The sequence below is a fragment of the Cetorhinus maximus genome, chromosome 22 (genome assembly GCF_964194155.1).
Source record: "Cetorhinus maximus chromosome 22, sCetMax3.hap1.1, whole genome shotgun sequence".
NCBI lineage: Eukaryota > Metazoa > Chordata > Chondrichthyes > Lamniformes > Cetorhinidae > Cetorhinus > Cetorhinus maximus.
The window spans coordinates 53,021,550-53,039,884 of NC_135900.1; the positions used below are offsets into that span (position 1 = coordinate 53,021,550).

The 18,335-nt window shown below is 44.6% G+C and overlaps 1 protein-coding gene across 6 annotated transcripts in view; it reads right to left on the bottom strand.

Annotated features, from left to right (window-relative positions):
- Positions 1 to 18,335, bottom strand: part of LOC144696699 (FYVE, RhoGEF and PH domain-containing protein 4-like) — a 428,322-nt gene that overhangs the window by 135,914 nt on the left and 274,073 nt on the right. Inside the window, exon 1 of one of the 6 annotated variants that reach the window (XM_078568322.1) lies at positions 9,743 to 9,855. The exons of 4 other annotated variants lie outside the window; for them this stretch is intronic. The gene's annotated coding sequence lies outside the window, so the exon portion shown is untranslated. Of the gene's footprint in view, positions 1 to 9,742; positions 9,856 to 18,335 lie in introns of those variants that run through there. One more of the 6 variants, XM_078568324.1, reaches the window with a different exon arrangement.

Below are 18,335 nucleotides of genomic sequence, written 5' to 3' on the forward strand. Positions count from 1 at the left end.
TCGGTCGGATAGAGAATCTTTTGATTGGGTTATGCTCTGACCTGCAAGCCCTCACAGTGGTACTGGCCACGGGTGGTCATTCCCAATATGGGGGATGTTGTGGGCACCAAGTGTTGGTGCTTGGTGCCCATGCATCTGTGGTGAGCAGGGAGGTCCAATGGGACCTCATGTCGGTGCAGCAGCTTCCTGTCGTCGCTGCGAGCTCCTTTCAGGGCACTCCAGATGAGGGCAGCAGCTCCCGCGCCCCTCTGCCAGTCAACATTGCTTCCATTGAGGCTGTGACAACTGGGGAGGCGCCAGTTCTGGAACTGGCCATTCCCTCCCAGGTGGGGCCATCACAGGCTCCCTGGGCCAGAGGACGCTCGCCAAGGTCATCGACGCCAACAGGACAGCAGAGTCAGCAGGCTGTCTCTCAAGCCACTTCAAGCGATGGGGCGGCACCTAGATGTAGCACCCGCAAACGAAAGCATAAGGCACGTTAGGCACTCAATGGGTATATCACTGGTGATTTTGTGTTGGCCTTAGAATAGGGAACAATATACTAATGTTTGCAATGGAGAAGTTTCCGTTATACTTTGGACATAATAAAGTCCACTTTTCTGACCATATCGGAGGGTGTTTCCTTTGTGCTGCATTTTTCTTTTTCACAGACATATCATGAGTGTTTGAGTGGACATTGATGTTTCTTAGTTGCAGCTGATAACGTGTAGCACCTAAGTGTCACGAGTAGAAGCGCCAGGCAATGCTGGTCCTGCTGATCCATGTATGTGGAGCGAGCTGAAGGTTCATTGGATTAAATTGTCCCAAGTGTCCCTGCCTCCTTGGTGTAATAGCGGGTCGGCGTGCTGCCCCTCATCATCGCCCTGTGCTTCCTCATCCTCTGAGCCACTGCTGGATTCATCATGTGCAGCCTCATCTAGGGCGTCAAGGTCTTCATCGTCAACTGCATCCCCCCTTTCCAGCGCAAGATTGTGCAGAGCGCAGCATGCTACCACTATCAGAGAGGCACGATCTGGGGGGTATTGGAGTACGCCCCCTGAGCGGTCCAGGCAACGGAAGTGCATCTTTAGAAGACCGATGGCTCTCTCCACCACAGCCCTTGTGGTGCTGTGGCTCCTATTGTACCGCTGCTCAGCTTCTGTTCTTGGATGGTGGAAAGGCGTCATGAGCCACCTTCTGAGGGGATAGCCCTTGTCACCCAGCAGCCAACCATCCAGCTGAGCCAGAGCACTGAAGAGCAATGGCACCTGGGAGTGTCTGAGGATGTAGGCATCGTGGGAACTGCCTGGGTACCTTGCACAAACTTGCAGAATCAGCATCCTGTGGTCACACACTATCTGCACGTTCATGGAGTGGAAGCCCTTCCTGTTGACGAAGGCACCTGGCTCACCTGCTGGCGCCTTGATGGCCACATGTGTACAGTCTATAGCACCCTGGACGCAGGGGAAGCCAGCAATGGCCGCGAAGTCTCTGACTCGCTGTGCCTGACTTGCCTGGTCGCAGCAGAAGTGGATGAAGGTCAATACCCGTCTGAACAGAGCGTCTGTAACCTGCTTGACACAAGTGTGGACAGCTGATTGGGGGACACCGCAAAGATCATCCACCGAGCCTGGAAGGAGCCAGAGGCATAGAAGTGGAGGGCAACTGTGAGCTTCAGAGTCGCTGGCATGGGGTGTCCCCATGTTAGGAGATATCTCAGGGCCAATCACCTGACAGATATAGTTGACTGCCTCCCATGAGAGTCGGAGCCTCCTTCGGCACTGCACCTCAGTCATATTGAGGTAGCTTCTTTGCCGCCTGTATATCCTGGCAGCAGGATAGTGGCGTCTTCTGCGGCCCCTTGCACCTTAGACAACCTCTTGGCCCTGTGCCTGGCCTCCTAAAGGTGGCTCCGCTGGAGGCTGATTGTCCAGTCCTGGCCTCCTCCTTATTCTATCGCTCCCTTCCTCCTCAGAGGAGATGCCTCCAGTGGAGATGTCAGAACCCATACCCCCAGGCTAAATGAAGGCCTCTGGAAAGCTGCAGGCCCGAGAAAGATTATTGTCTGCAGACTGGTTTCAAAGAACACAAAAAGCTCTTGGAAATCGATGTGAACTGCTAACAATCACACAGGCAACTTTTAAACACTTTCAGCAATTAAAACTTCGTGGAAAATATGAACAACCCCTCTGAGTCCACATATCCCGCCAGTACATGACTTTTATTTAAAAATCTCCTACCCGCCTGCCCGTTGGGCCTGTGCGCCGACCCGAAATTCGCACGGGCCCCTCAAAACCCTGGACAATTGGCAAGTTAAGGGCCTTAACGAGGCCTTTAATTAATGGCAGGTGTGCGTGCTACTGCTGTGCGCGCCCTCCGACCGAAATATCGCGATGCCACGCGCTGACGTCAGGACGGTCGCACGACATTTTAAGTGCTGACGTGCGGGCTCCACCACCCGCACGTCATCCAGAAAATTCTGCCCTATGTTCTTTTTCTTAGGCAGCTTATACATTAAACTACATAAAGTGCTATTTCCACTTTATACTTATCACACATTGCAGTCTCCACGGAATTACAGTCCTTATAGCAAGCAGTCCATAGTTTCTCCAAGCTTCCAATGGGTTCCCTTATCACCAAGTAGTAACTATGAGCAACTATCTCCAGGTGCTTTCCTCGGTTTTTGGAGAGCTTCTTAAATCTCCCACCAACAGTAAAGTCTGTTCTGATAACTCTTCTTATCCTGGCCATGCCAGGATGAATCTCCCAGGATCCCCAAATGGCCGCAGGATGTCTCTTTTCGACTAGAGTCCTTTTCCCTCCTGCATATGAGTATGGTAGCATATAAAGCCAAAGCAGCCTCTTCTCTCTGCTAACCACACAGAATGCCTGCAGTCTGTTTTTGCTATTCATTGATCTGTAGGGAAGCCTGTAACCTGATTTCAAAAATGGGTTCCTCTGCCGTTTCCCCCATGACAATGTGAAACACATTAACCTCGCATTTAGGTAGAAATGCAATTAGCTATCCTCGATCCCAACTCCTTTTCAACTTAGAAATAAACAGTTTACAACCCAATACCAACAATACCTTTCTGGGAGTTTGGGAGACTCAGAGTCTACTCATAATAAACTCAGAGACTGCTGCCATTGTCTCCAAGTATAAACATCTTCTCAGTAAAACAAGCTAAGCATTCCTTTGATCTCCAACAATCAAACCACCCACACTTGTTGTCAGGTGGGCTGCAGAACAGGTCACATGACCCCCTTCATTTATCCTAAATTTAAAGCTACAGTCCCAAAACATAATCTTTTAAACATCATAATTATAACAATTTAATTTTGTACTTTCTCTTTGCCTGTTGTTTTATAACTGTATTTGATTTCTGGCCATTTTGTTACCCTTAACCCTTACCTTAATTTGATGTTTATTCTCATTTCTACTTCTTTTATCTTCAGACATCTCATTTTGGCGTGATCCCAACCCCCCCACCACTCCCCACATCTTACAAGTTTGATATCCTATTGACAGCCTTATTTACTGGGACACCGCTCCCACTCAAATTCAGATGGAGTCTATCTAAGAAGTACAATCTTCTTCCTGCCCAGTACTAGTGCTATTATCCCATGAACTCCTTCCCTAATAGCATTGTGGGTGTACCTACAACACATGGACTGCAACGGTTCAAGAAGGCAGCTCACCACCACCTTCTCAAGGGCAGTTAGGGATGGGCAATAAATGCTGGCCTAGCCAACGACACCCACATCCTATGAATGAATTAAAAAAAAGGAACCGCTCTTTCCCAGATAGTGTTTTCCAGCCAAGCATTCAGCTTCCTGATCTGCCTGTCCCCCTTCCAATTACCACATGGCTCATGTCGTAATACCAAGATTATAATCTAAGGTCCTGTTTTCTAATTTTGTTCCTAACTTTTGATATTTCCTCAGCAGGACCTCTTCCATTTTCGTTCTCACGTCATTGATCCTAACATGGTCCGTGACAACTTGGATATTCTCCCTCCCTTTCCAAATTTCTCTCCATTTGCAACGAAATATCCTTAAACTAGGTAGGCAACACTTTATGTCACAACTGTAGAGGACGCTATGTGTCACCTAAATTATTGAGTCCCTACAAGTACAAACCTTTCTATTCTGCTCTTCCTTCCCCTGGACTGGCTTTGCTCTATGATGCCATATAGTTAGGATTCTGGCAGCCTTAATCCTTTTCCTCACAAACCAGTCTCTGCAGGACTTGCCCCTCTATCTCCACTTGGCTTTTCACTACCCTGCTGACTAACAGTCACAATATCCCCATCCCAGCACCTGTGCTTTCCTCTGACATGTGACTATTCTTTGGAGAAAACATTCCAAAAATTCCCTTCCCTTATGTTTCGGAGTGTCTCAGATTTGCTCCTCAATTCAAAGGCCCTAAAGCCAGGATTTTCCTTGAATTGCACTAAATGCGGTGGCGGGCGTGAACAAAGGCATTTTTCTCACCAGCTGCAAGGGCGGGTTTTTGCGCAGTATCGTCCGCTTCCTACCTCCTGCAGCCACAGGAAACATGCCGTATAGCTGCCAGCCGGCCTGTGAATAGCCCCCAAACGCCATTACCTCACCATTTCCTCACTCTGGGTGCCATATCTAAATTCCAGCTGCACACACAGTTCTCAAAGCCAGGGTCTATGTGCAAGTGGCCTCAAGGTGGTCATGGCTGAGGAGGCAGTCCCCAGAGGAGATGAGGCCAGATGGAGATGTGAGGGTATGTGTGAGAGTGAGTGGTGATTTCCCTTGAGCTGGCAGTGAGTGAGATGCCAGTGAATGTGTGATGGATGGCCTTGTGTTTTTTTTTAATTCATTCAGAGGATGTGGGCATCACTGGCTAGGCCAGCATTTATTGCCTGTCCCTAATTGCCCTTGAGAAGGTGGTGACGAGCTGCCTTCTTGAACCGCGGCAGTCCATTTTGTAGATGGTACACACTGCTGCCACTGTTTGTTGGCAGTGGAAGGAATGAATGTTTGTGGAAAGGAGTCAATCAAGCGGATTGCAATGTCCTGGATGGTGTTGAGATTCTGGAGTGTTGTTGGAACTGAATCCAACCAGGCAAGTGGAGAGTATTCCATCATACTCCTGACTTGTGCCTTGTAGATGGTGGACAGGATTTGGGGAGACAGGAGGTGAGTTACTCACTGCAGAATTCCTAAATTCTGACCTGTTCCTGTAGCCACAGTATTTACATGGCTAATCCAGTTCAGTTTCTAGTCAATGGTAACTCCCAGGATGTGGTAGTAGGGTATTCAACAATGGTAATGCCATTGAATGTCAAGGGGCGATGGTTAGATTCTCTCTTGGAGATGGTCATTGCCTGGAATTTGTGAAGCACGAATGTTACTTGCCACTTGTCAGCCCAAGCCTGGATATTGTCTAGGTCTTGCTGCATTTGGGCATGGATTGCTTCAATATCTGAGGAGTTGTGAATGGTGCTGAACATTGCACAAACATCAGCAAACATTCCCACTTCTGACCTTATGATGGAAGGAAGGTCATTGATGAAGCAGCTGAAGATGGTTGGGCCGAGGACGTTATCCCACAGTGATGTCCTGGAGCTGAGATGATTGACCTCCAAAAACAACCATCTTCCTTTATGCTAGGTATGACTCTAACCAGCAGAGAGTTTTTGCCCCCAATTCCCATTGACTCCACTTTTGCAAGGGCTCCTTGATGCCACACTCGGTCAAATGCTGCCTTGATGTCAAGGGCGGTCACTCTCATCTCACCTCTGGAGCTCAGCACTTTTGTTCATGTTTGGAACAAGGCTATAATGAGGGCACGGGCTAACTGATCCTGGCAGAGCCCAAACTGAGTATCAGTGAGCAGGTTATTGCTAAGCAAGTGCTGCTTGATAGCACTGTTGATGACCCCTTCCATCACTTTACTAATGGTGGGGAATAGACTGATTGGGTGGCAATTGGTCAGGTTGGATTTGTCCTGTTTTTTGTGCACAGGACACACCTGGGAAATTTTCCACATTGCCGGGTAGATGCCAGTCTTGTAGCTATACTGGAACAGCTTGGCCAGGGGCGCGGCATGTTCTGGAGCACGTCTTGTCAATACTATTACCAGAATATTATCAGGGCCTACAGCCTTTGCAGTATCCAGTGCCTTCAGCTGTTTCTTGATATCACGTGGAGCGAATTGAATTGGCTGAAGACTGGCATCTGTGATTTTGAGGAGCTCCAGAGGAGGCCGAGATGGGTCATCCACTCGGCACTTCTTGCTGAAGATTGTAGTGAATGCTTCAGCCTTATCTTTTGCACTGATGTGCTGGGCTCCCCATCATTGAGGATGGGTATATTTGTGGAGCCTCCTCCTCCAGTGAGTTGTCTAACTGTCCACTACCATTCACCACTGGATGTGGCAGGACTGCAGGGCTTAGATCTGATCGATTGGTTGTGGATTCTCTTAGCTCTGTCTATCACTCGTTGCTTATGCTGTTTGGCATGCAAGTAGTCCTGAGTTGTAGCTTCACCAGGCTGACACCTCATTCTTAGGTATGCCTGATGCTGCTCCTGGCATGCCCTCCTGCAGTCTTCATTGAACCAGGGTTGATCCCTTGGCTTGGTGGTAATGGTAAAGTACAGGATATATCGGGCCATGAGGTGAGTTTGTGGTTGAGTACAATTCTTCTGCTGCTGATGGCTCACAGTGCTTCACGGCTGCCCAGGCTTGAGTTGTTAGATCTGTTTGAAAACTATCCCATTTATCCTGCCACACAACACGATGGAGGGTATCCTCAATGTGAGAATGGGACTTGATCTCCACAGGATTGTGCGCTGATCACTCTGACCAATACTGTCATGGACAGATGCATCTGTGGCAGGCAGGTTGGTGAAAATGAGGTCAAGTATGTTTTTCCCTCTTGTTGGTTCCCCACCTCCTGCCGCAGACCCAGTCTAGCAGCCATATCCTATGGGACTCGGCCAGCTTGTGTGGTAGTGCTACTGAGCCACTCTTGATGATCGACAATGAAGTCCCCCACCCAGAGTACATTCTGCACCCTTGCCACCCTCAGTGCTTCCTCCAAGTAGTGTTCAACATGAGGGAGTACTGATTCATCAGCTGAGCGCGGGCGGTACGTGCTAAGCAGCAGGAGGTTTCCTTGCCCATGTTTGGCCTGATGTCCAGAATCGATATTGAGGATTCCAAGGGCAACTCTCTCCCGCCTGTATACCACTGTGCCGCCACCTCTGCTGGGTCTGTCCTGCCGGTGGGACAAGACATACCCAGGGATGGTGATGGTGTTGTCTGGGACATTATCTGTTAGATATGATTCCGTGAGGATGACTATGTCAGGCTGTTGCTTGACTAGTCTGTGAGACAGCTCTCCCAATTTTGGCACAAGCCCCCAGATATTAGTAAGGAGGACTTTGCAGGGTAGACAAGGCTGAGTTTGCCATTGTTGTTACCAGTGCCTCGGTCAACGCTGGTTTCAGTGGTCATTTAAGAGTCAATCACGTTGCTTTGGGTCTGGAGTCACATGTAGGTCAGACCAGGAAAGGACGACAGATTTCCTTCCTTAAAGGGCATTGGTGAACCAGATGGGTTTCATGGCCATGGTGGGATTCAAACCTGGGTTCCCAGAGCATTACCCTGGGTCTCTGGATTGCTACTCCAGTGACAATACCACTACGCCACTGCCTCCCCACTGTTCTTGGGGATGTGGAGTTCATCATGCTAGCACTGATGGCCTGACCCATGTTCTCTCTAAGCCCAGCTCCTTACTGGGAACACAATATCAATCACGTATTCTTAAAAGTCTAACAGATATATCAATAAATATTTGGCTCAGAAGAATGTTTAATTTATTTTATATGCTTAGCATCAATTTACATTATTCTCTATGTAGCTGTTAATTAATATTCCATATGAAGGCTAATATTGAGGAACAGTACTTTTTTGTTTAATAACTATCTCTTGCTGATTTGGTATTTATATCAGTAAAATAGTTGGGTAGGAATTATACAGAAGCTCTTCTTGTTTCTGGCAGTTTTTTGTTTGTTTGTTCCTCTCCCATTTTCTCACATCCCCTTTCCTGTAGATTAAGAAACCAACTTTTGTGACGATATAGTTCACAGATGTCAGCAGCCATCCAGACCCTCATACAAGTGGGCATTTTCCAAATGTAAGTCAAGATTGTGAGAATTGGCAGACTGTTCAACCATGAATGACATCATACCGTTCTTGTCCAATAACTGTACAAATGGCACAATGTAGCATTGTCCTTGAATAATGATCAGTAATAAAGGGCTGAATTATATGAAGCAGGTGGTCCCTGTCACCTCCCCCCACCCTTGCCCTGACTAAAATGTTGAGGGTGGAGCCCGTCGAGGGGAAGAACAGCTGCCCCACATCCATTTAACTGCCAAATGGCTGTTTGTAGGCTGGAAGTGGGATTTCCACTCCTCAGGGACAGGAAGTCCTGTGTTAAAGTGCTGCCGCTCAAACACCACTGTGGTCACTATTGGTACTACACTCAGGGCTTGAGGAGGCATTCACCATTGGATGGAAGCTTTGTAATTGTTTGGGAGTTGGGAAGGGGAGTGTGGGGGAGTGGGATTTGAGAGTTCATGAGGGGGGTGCGCCTTCCTAGGGGGCCAGGAGCCAGTTAAGGAGGGTCCAACTCCTGCCCGCCACCAGCCTGCGCAGGGAAACCTGCCAGGCTGGCCACTTGTTGGTGGCCTCAGGTTTAATCCAGGCAGTGGAGGACGAGACCCTTCAGTGAGCCTTAGTTGCACTAAAGGGCCTCAGTTGCCCCACTGGTAGGTGCCACCCCTGCCGCAGGTAAAAGTGCAGTGAGGAGAGTGGCAGATGGGTAGGTGGTGGGCTGGCCACCTACTGGATTTATGCTGCCCCCTCACCTTCAAACCCGCTGGTGGGGGAGCATTAAATCCAAGAACTCAGATTGATTGACATACTTCAGGGCTTTGGGTGGCGGGGTGTCGAGGCATTGTAATCAATTGTAATCCCCAATTGCTATCTTAGCTGAGATAGCTGAGCTCAGGACTGCATGGGGATTGAACTCAGACCTTCCAGATTCATATAAGTGGGAGCTACGTTAATGCTTTCCTTGAGTTTATATTTCTTTAAAGTAATAGTAAGAAACATGAAAATATCAAACACTTTGGAAAGAAGTTCACAAAACTCCACTGAGACAAACCTTCATAGCAAAAATAACTCCCTGTTGTTCCTTCATTCATGCTGTCAACAAGCTACATGTGCCTAACTCACACATCCACCTAAATTCTAGGCCACAGATGTCTCTTCCTCCTCCTTCAAGTACCATACCCTAAGAGAGTGTTGGCAGCCATGGACTTCCATTGGATTGGTCCATGATTATGCTTGGAAAAGTACTGCAGTGGTTTCATAGATGCCTACATCCATTCAAATTTTAAAAAAATCTCCGTACTTGTTTTCAACCAAAAGTGAAATAAATGTACTTACATCTCAGAGGGGCAGCTATTCATCTTACCAGGAAACAGCTTTCATTTTAAATTGTAACAATGGCAAGTGATCAGATATGATGGCAACGATATTCACATTAGATTAACATGGACTGTAAAGAACCAAACTGTTCTAATATTATAGCTACATAACACCCACGCCTTCTCTGTAAATAATCCAAACCCAAGTTTGACACAGTCTAACATAAGCCTTCAATTCAAACAAAAACAGAGAAAGAAAAAAAATATTTTCTGAAGAACCAATTACCTTCACATAGTCAACAACAGCTTTTTGCAGATTTCATTGAATATTCATAGATATTATCAAGTCCAACTTCTAACTTATAATCCTTTGGCTACACAAGTATCAGTTGTTACTGAGCTTAACTTCCCTATTTCTTGGTCTACTAATGACACAACACAATCAGGAAACGGTGCAAACTAATGGTATGAACAACAATGACGTTAAGTGTGGGACAAGTAAACTATGTGCAATATAATTATGACTGAACATCAAGTTCCTTATTCTTATCATTCCTGTTCTTGCTACAAAGTAACTTCCCCCTCTTAAAATATCATTCAGCCAAGATTTGTCAGTGGTCACATAGAACTGCAAGGCTTAGATCAGTAAGTGCATCTGATGATTTGATCAGCTGAGTGATGACATTCCAATCAGCCACTTGTTCACATATCAGCACCCTATTGCTTTCATGATTATTTCTTTCCCACATCTTGACAGCACCACGACAACTCCTAGTAAAGAGCTGTACACAGAATCATTATGTTCCAATGCACATCAGAGGGGTAGATATTCATGAACCTGGCATGACCAAAACAGCCCCATCGACCAGAAGCCTCCCAGAATTGGGCATTTGGTATCCTCGGAACTTCTGCTGGCAACCTGGGAGTAACAGTCTTTATTTGTGGGGTTTGTGCATGTACATTACCATGGCTGTCATAGCTTGCACCCAGCTAACATCCCTTGGCCCCTGCTGGCTTCTCTAATGCTTGAAATGCAGCTTGCCATATTTTTGGAGAAGTTATATTGGTGTTGGAGTGAGCTCCTGCAGAGTAAAGTATGTGCAAGGGATAAGTTATTTTGGTGGAGGATAGATCTATAAATTAGTTTAAGGCGTAAAACTTTTATGTAAATTATATGCACTGAGTATTGCACAAAAACAAATGAGGAAAACAATGCCCTAATTAAGTGACTCTTACTAGCAGACTCAATAAAGAATAACTTATAAGAAACTATTGAAAAATTAAGGAAAAAGAATCTTTCTGAAGAAATTTTGCTTGTGATTTATGTTCAAGTGAGGGAAGGGTGAGTTTGTGCTTTTAAACTCAAAACCATAATTGGGCCACGTGACATAACAGGAAGTTAATGTACCTGGCTGACGAGGCTGGTTGGCTGTTTCAATCAATCATTGCCTCTTTAAAGTAGCCTGAAATTTCTTTGTAGCTGTACCCTGCCCCACACCCCCACCCAATCTGTAAGAGCCAGGTGATGAAGAGAAGCAGACAATGGCCAGGATTTTGTTTCAAAAACAACGGTGAGTTCATCAGCGCTCACCATAATTAGGAAGTAAATTGGACAGCAATTTCTGATGTCCAGGCACCAGTTAACGTGGAAGTTTGGAAGTTGTTGCCTGGTTTGCTCTGCTATTTCATCAGGTACAGTGGTACCTTGCTGAGAGTTTCAGCATTCAAATACAAAAAGGTGTAAAGATGCAGTACTTGCCTATTAGTTACCTCATGACACATGGGAGCAGGCACCAAAGGGAATGCGAAAGGATGATTAGTTTAATTGTGTATGCAGCATGGCATGATTTATTTTATCAATTTCATTTGGAATGTTTATTTTGTGGTGACTTTTGTTTTTGCATTGGAGTGAAGAGGATGTTGTGATGATTGTGACAGAGGAAATGTAAGGTGTGGGACTGTTGTCGAGTGGGGAATTGGGATTGTGTTTATTTGGTATTGCATGCAGTCAGATGAATCAATCATAGAAAACTGGCCAGAAAGGGGACGTGTTGTTTGCCTCTTCCTCCTCACCTCAGCTGTTTGCTTTATACATAGTGGAAGGGCTGCCTCCTCATGATGGTGAGGTTGTAAAGTATGTAGCAGTCCTTGCTGAATCTTGACAATGTGCTCTGTTGAAAACTAAGGGCTCCTCCAGTGCATTCCAGGCAAAGAAAGTGTCATTTATGCACCCCAATGGGCTGATCAATCACACTTGCTGATGTTATATGCAAGGATTGCAAAACTGAGTCATGAGCCAGATGGGCAGCAAATAGCCCTTGCCACCCAGTAGTTTTACTGCGGTTGCTCAAATGCAGATGGCACAACAGACAGGAGCAGAATGAAGACATCATGTCTGCTGCCAGTATACCTGCCATTGACTTGCATGAAGTGCTAAGTAAAGCCATATAACAGCTGGACATTGAAGAGTTGATCTGCGGTGCCCACAATGTGACATACATGCAGTTAATGGCACCCTGCAACATAAGGAAACTTGCAATGCGCGTGAAGCCATACACTCACTATGTCTGCAGCTCCCTGGCTAGCCAGAGTGCAATGTATTCAGCTTTCTCAGCATACAGAGCCTCAATGACTTGCCTCAGTGGACAACAAATTGGGACATTTTGTGAATATCACCAATATCTAGCCTGGAATGTGCCAGGCACATAGAAGTTCATGCCCCTGTCACCTTCACAGCCACTGGCAATTCCATCCTTGCACTGCTCAAGTCTGCATTTCTGCCTGCATCAGATGGCAGATTCAGTAAGGACCTCCCTGGTGAAACAGAAATGCCTGTGGCAATGTTCCTCGCTGAAGCTGAGGTAGGAGAACCCGGCTCCCTGAAGGCTCTGAGTGAATTTTGCCTCCTGCTGTGAGCTTTCTACCCTTCCCTGTCCCCCTATGGGCAGCTTGCTCTTCAGAGCCTGCCACACCCCTCCTTTCAATACCTTTAAATAGAAGCACAAAGCACCAAACATTTCTACAATCTCAACAACCGAAAGTAGAAATCAGTCAGCAACTAACCTGAAAGTGGTTGATGGTCTCTTTAAACAGTGTACGTGAGAGTTATTCCTCTCTGCTGCTGAACACATGTTCAGCTGTGTGAGGTTAGAAAAGGGCGTCAGCTGGACTGTTGAGCCCCAAAATGGCTCAACTGGTGTTTAGTCAAAGCTACACATTGATTGACATCACAATTTGCCTGCTGTATATACTTTCAGTGGATGCTCCTTGTGGCCACACTAATGTCCTACCCAGGATGTCATGTGACATTCCTGTAACAGAATTGTGCATGTATGCTCAGACCCAATTTTGGAACCATAGTGCTGAAAACACAAGCGCTACCGACTGAGTTTTGCAGCCCTCTGTCTCCATACTCCAGCTGTAACAGTTTGAGTTTACTACAGTTACTATTCTAGAAAAAATTAACTGACCAAGTGTTGTGTTGAAAACATACAGATGATACAATTCGGATATGCACTACTAAATTAAGATACCATAATGCATTTTGTTCCAATTAAGAAATAGAGTATTCAAATATTTAACCTTTAATTATATGGAGGTAGAGAATAGCTTATTAACCTTAAGCTCAATGGTTTGAGTCACTGATTATCATTCTAAGAGCTAACAGAATGGATCACAGAAAGGGAAGACATATGTTATTTTTATATATAATTTATATATGTATGTGTATGTATATATATTCACACACACACATAGAATGTAATCTGATTACTGGAAAAAGTACAGTAGCTGAACAAAGGAAACAAAAGAAAAAAAAATTTAAATGTTGCAGGAAGAGTTTTTTCTAAAAAAAAACATGGTTAAAATTAGTCAATCAGAATTTAATAATGTTGGAACCCCAAACAGACAAATAAAATAAAAGAAGTAAAAATAGAACCTTTACATTTAAGTTGAAAACTTAATTGTTTGCCGAAAGAGCATAAGCTAGCAAATTTTGTGGAAAAACTTGTGCAGCAGATTACCACCCTGCTGACCATGCAGAAATAACAACTCTTATTTCCCTTTCCACTTTTACATTCTGACTAGTGTGACCATAATGGAGCAAACGATCATTCAAATTCTGTCTGTAAGTTCAAAACTGTGCCACTGGTCACATCTAGCTAATAGAGCCAAAATAACTTTTTGTGTACTTAAAAAATTACCTTACTGTAAATACATCCTGCATTATCAGCTTTTTTTAGAGGAGTTTTTAAGTACACATCATCCTTTGTCAAATATCTCCCTTCACCCCCTGAAGGTGTCTTATTCTGGGGCTCCAGTTAGTCCTTCGTTTACTCACCAAACTATCCATTCATGTGTGCACTTAGTGAATGCTAGTGAATTATTTAATCGTGGGTGTAGGGGCACAGATCAGGCTTAACCTGTCTACACACATATCCACAGTACACTATTTGGTAACAAAAACAGAATTACCTGGAAAAACTCAGCAGGTCTGGCAGCATCGGCGGAGAAGAAAAGAGTTGACGTTTCGAGTCCTCATGACCCTTCAACAGAACTGAGTAAATCATTACTCAGTTCTGTTGAAGGGTCATGAGGACTCGAAATGTCAACTCTTTTCTTCTTCGCCGATGCTGCCATACCTGCTGAGTTTTTCCAGGTAATTCTGTTTTTGTTTTGGATTTCCAGCATCCGCAGTTTTTTGTTTTTAACACTATTTGGTACTTGCTTTTGCTTAGTTTGATCAGCAGTCATATACTGTCAATCAGGAGTAGGAATCCTGGTTATTATTTCACTTGTTTTCAGCGATCATGGATGCTTATTGCAGTGCCCCATATCACCCCAGCTTAGAACTGCCAGTTCAGCATAAACAGGGGCTAACCCCAGACTTTTTCTAATGTGTTAATCTGCACCACACTATGTCATCCCATTTTCATATTTTCAATCCATTTGTTTTAAATAAAAAAAAGCTGACTCCTACAAGAAAAAGTTCAAGCATCTTATGGTAAGAGGCGAAGTGACACACCTGGTACAACTTGTCCACATCTAACATTTTACATGCGTTACAAAAAGAAAGCTCAGTTATGGAATTTAACTCTTCTGGTTACCACTGTGCCAATGGAAACACAATCTGGAATCTTATTTACTTAAATGGTGGCCCAGTGCATCCAATTTAATTGATTGTAGTCCATTACTAGAGCTGCTGAAGCTAACTTGTAAATCCTGTACCATGAACAATTTCCTCCTCTATTCCTACATTTTCCTCTCAATTAAGCTCCAAACCCAAGTGTGCACATGCACACAGATATAGTTCTCTCTGTATACAGGCGCAGAGTGCCTGCACAGATGTTGCCACAGTTGACTTTAAAAAGCCTGCAGAGGTCCTGCCACTGCCGTAAGCCCTTCTTAGAAACATAGAAAATAAGAGCAGCAGTAGGTCATTCGGCCCTTTGAGCCTGCTCCACCATTCAATGCGATCATTGCTGATCGTCTATCTCAATGCCATACTCCCGTGCTCGCTCCATACCCCTTGATGATTTAGAGTCCAGAAATCTATCTATTTCCTTCTTAAATATATTCATCTTGCTTGCTGGGCTTGGCAATTTTCAGCTATGTTTTAAATTTAAATATTAAATACTCTGAGGATGTATTTGATTTTTAATTCAAGACAAACTTTTGGCTAGAAACAAGTTGATGCCTTCACCTTCATTTATGCACAAACTGCTGCCCTAATGACAGTTGGGATCAGAATATCTTTTAGACCTAGACAGCTGGGATGCATGCTGCTGGAATTTCAGGATCTGATAGCTATCAATAGTGCAGCTAGCTGACCAAAGAGTGGGGGCACAAATCCATGACCCAGTGGGATGGTGATGGTTGGAGGCAGCAGTACATGTTCAGCCTCCAGCCTTCCTCCTCAGTGCACCATAGCGAAGAAGGGGAAGGTAAGGTACTAGTGTTAAAGGTAGGCTGTATTACTGAGGAGTCCTCTGAATGATGGTCATCATGATGCCTTCCTCCATGTGTTCAAGGTTGCTAGCACGTCCCATCTAGGCTTTTTTGTGAACGCAGAGCTACAAATTTGAGCTAGAACATATTGCTGAGCCACTTTCAACCTACTGGCAGAAAAAGCACAACTTTCAAACTCTAGTGAGCTCTCAATAACCATTCTTGCAGGGGGCAGGGTCTCTTTGTAGTGCTCCTCTGCTGTTGTTTAGGTCACTTTTACTAGGGTTATTATCCAGAGGAGTGGGGGTAGGCTATGTTACTCACAAGTCAAACTGTTGATCAGTTTTTCTTCTTTGAAAAGATTATTTCAAAGCAGGAATGTATTGTGATAACTCCCAGCACATTGCTTTATCGACTTCTTGTATCATTTGTAGGTTGTCCATACAGCAATGGAAATCCTTACTGTTGAGGTAGTTGCAGATGTTGTCTGTGGGAGTTCGCAGAACAATGTCTGTGCCATCAATTGTATCCCAGGCCCTAGGAATGTCAGCAATCCCCTAAAACTGAAAGGCTCCCATCTCACTGCTACCTCCTGAAAAGTTTGTCAGTCATCTAATAAATAATTGACTCTACTGCTGCTATATGAGATTTCTCCATGACTGCCTGAAATGACCATGTGTCATAAAAGTTGTATGCAGTTGTCACCTTCTTGGTTATAGACAGAGCAGTACTGGAAAATAACCATAGAGTAGAAGGAGAGCTCCACTAGTGCCTGTGATAAATTACAGTTCTCTTAATATACATATTTTCACAAAAACCTTCATAAAACTTTCACCATCTGTATATTCTTTGGGGAAGGCGGGAGAGTCAGGTTAATATTCTCATTTCCTCCATCTTTTGCTACAGCTCCTCCATTATGATGGCATACAATAAGGAATAGCATACCTATTCCTATAGGACAGGTGGGTGTCAATATATCCTATGGTTCTCAGACTCTTAGAAGCAGGGAGAAAGCTGCCCCTAAAAACAAATTGCTCCAAAAGTCATTCCCAAGTGTCGAGATCACTAATCAATCTGCTCCCTCTTCTGAAATCTATTTTAACATTTACATATTGTATTGAAGCACCAACAAAAGATCAACTTCCCAAACTGTTTCACCGGTTTCTTCCTCTAATTTATAAAGTAGAAAAGTACGTTTTGAAAACAAATATAAACAAATGCAGTTAAAAGTTTAACTAGCCTGAAGGTGCAAAATTACTTCTTTTTAAAATAAGTATTGCAAATATAAATGATTAGCTAGGCCAAACAGAATAAAATGATTCCAGATCAGCCTGTGTCAATTTAGCATATATCAGTCAGGGCTGTAGGAGAAAAGGACTAGCCTCAGGCTCATGGGCTATGGAGGAGGGAAAAGGGGAAAAAATAACCAGGACTCGCACTGCTGGTCACTATCCAGTGGCCCACTACAATACTTACCCACAATGTGAACAATGGATGAGATTATGATTGAGCTGCAAAGCTCCCAAAATCAAATAGCCTGGCTGCACTCATTGTCCAGGTGCTCCCCTGGATAGTGGTCACATGGATGTGGTACAGAGGGAGGCTATTTCTTTATCATTCATTCATGGGATGTGGAAGTCACTGGCTATGCCAGCATTTACTGCCCATCCCTAATTGCCCGAGATGGTGGTGGTGAGCTGTCATCCTGAACTGCTACAGTCCACGTGGTGTAGGTACACCCACAGTGCTATTAGGGAGGGAGTTCCAGGACTTTGACCTAGCGACAGTGGAAGAACAGTGATATATTTCCAAGTCAGGATGGTGAGTAACTTGGAGGGGAACTTCCAGGTGTTCCCATGGATCTGCTGCCCTTGTCCTTCTAGATGGTAGTGGTTGTGGGTTTGGAAGGTGCTGTCTGAGGAGCCTTGGTGAGTTCCCGCAGTGCATCTTGTAGATGGTACACACTGCTGACACTGTGCATCGGTGCTGGATGGAGTGAATATTTGTGGATGGGGTACCATCAAATGGGCTGCTTTCTCCTAGATGGTGTCAAGCTTCTTGAGTGTTGTTGGAGCTGCACTCATTCTAGTGTTACGACTCACTAGGGATAGTGCACTGTATTATCAAGCCCTATTGCTCCCCAAGCCATGACAAATGTGAGAAGTTTAATCAGACCACCAAATTGCCCCAATTCTACCTAACTGTTTAATTTAGATTAAAAGAATACGAGAACCAGGTTTGTAAACTTAACAAGTAACTAACTGTTTATTAAACAAATCATCTGTAACCAATGGCAAATGAAAGAAATATGAACTGCTAACTTTTAACTCTGTAACTTAAACTCTACCCCTTCTTAAACCTTCAATAGCACCGATCCGGAGTTCAGGAGTAGATGGGTTGACTTTGATTGCTTTCTTCCAAAGGAATAGCCAGCTAGCTACAATGGCAGGATTACTGGAGTCTTACAAAACACAGGAGAGAGTGTTTTCAGGTCTTTCCTCTTTTCAGGCTAGGAGCTGATCTACTGCACTATCCTCACACAGAACCTGGCCACTTGGTCAGGAGCCAATCAAAACACCGTCGCTAGGCAGTTCTCTCTTATACCAGGTCTCCTTTCCAGCACCATTCTGTCCAATCTGGCACACACTGTTCCATAATATCTACATTGTAGATTTTATTCTTCCTGTTCCAATGAACATTTCTTTTAAATTGCAGCCATGGTAGTTTTTAAAGCCACAGTCCAATCTTAAAGCTACAGCCTAAAAAAAAATAATAATATGAAACAAAAACAGAAAATGCTGGAAAAACTCAGCAGTTAACGTTTCAAGTCTGTATGACCCTTCTTCAGAGCTCTGAAGAAGGGTCATATGGAGTCAAAACGTTAACTCTGTTTCTCTCTCCACAGATGCTGCTAGACCTGCTGAGTTTTTCCA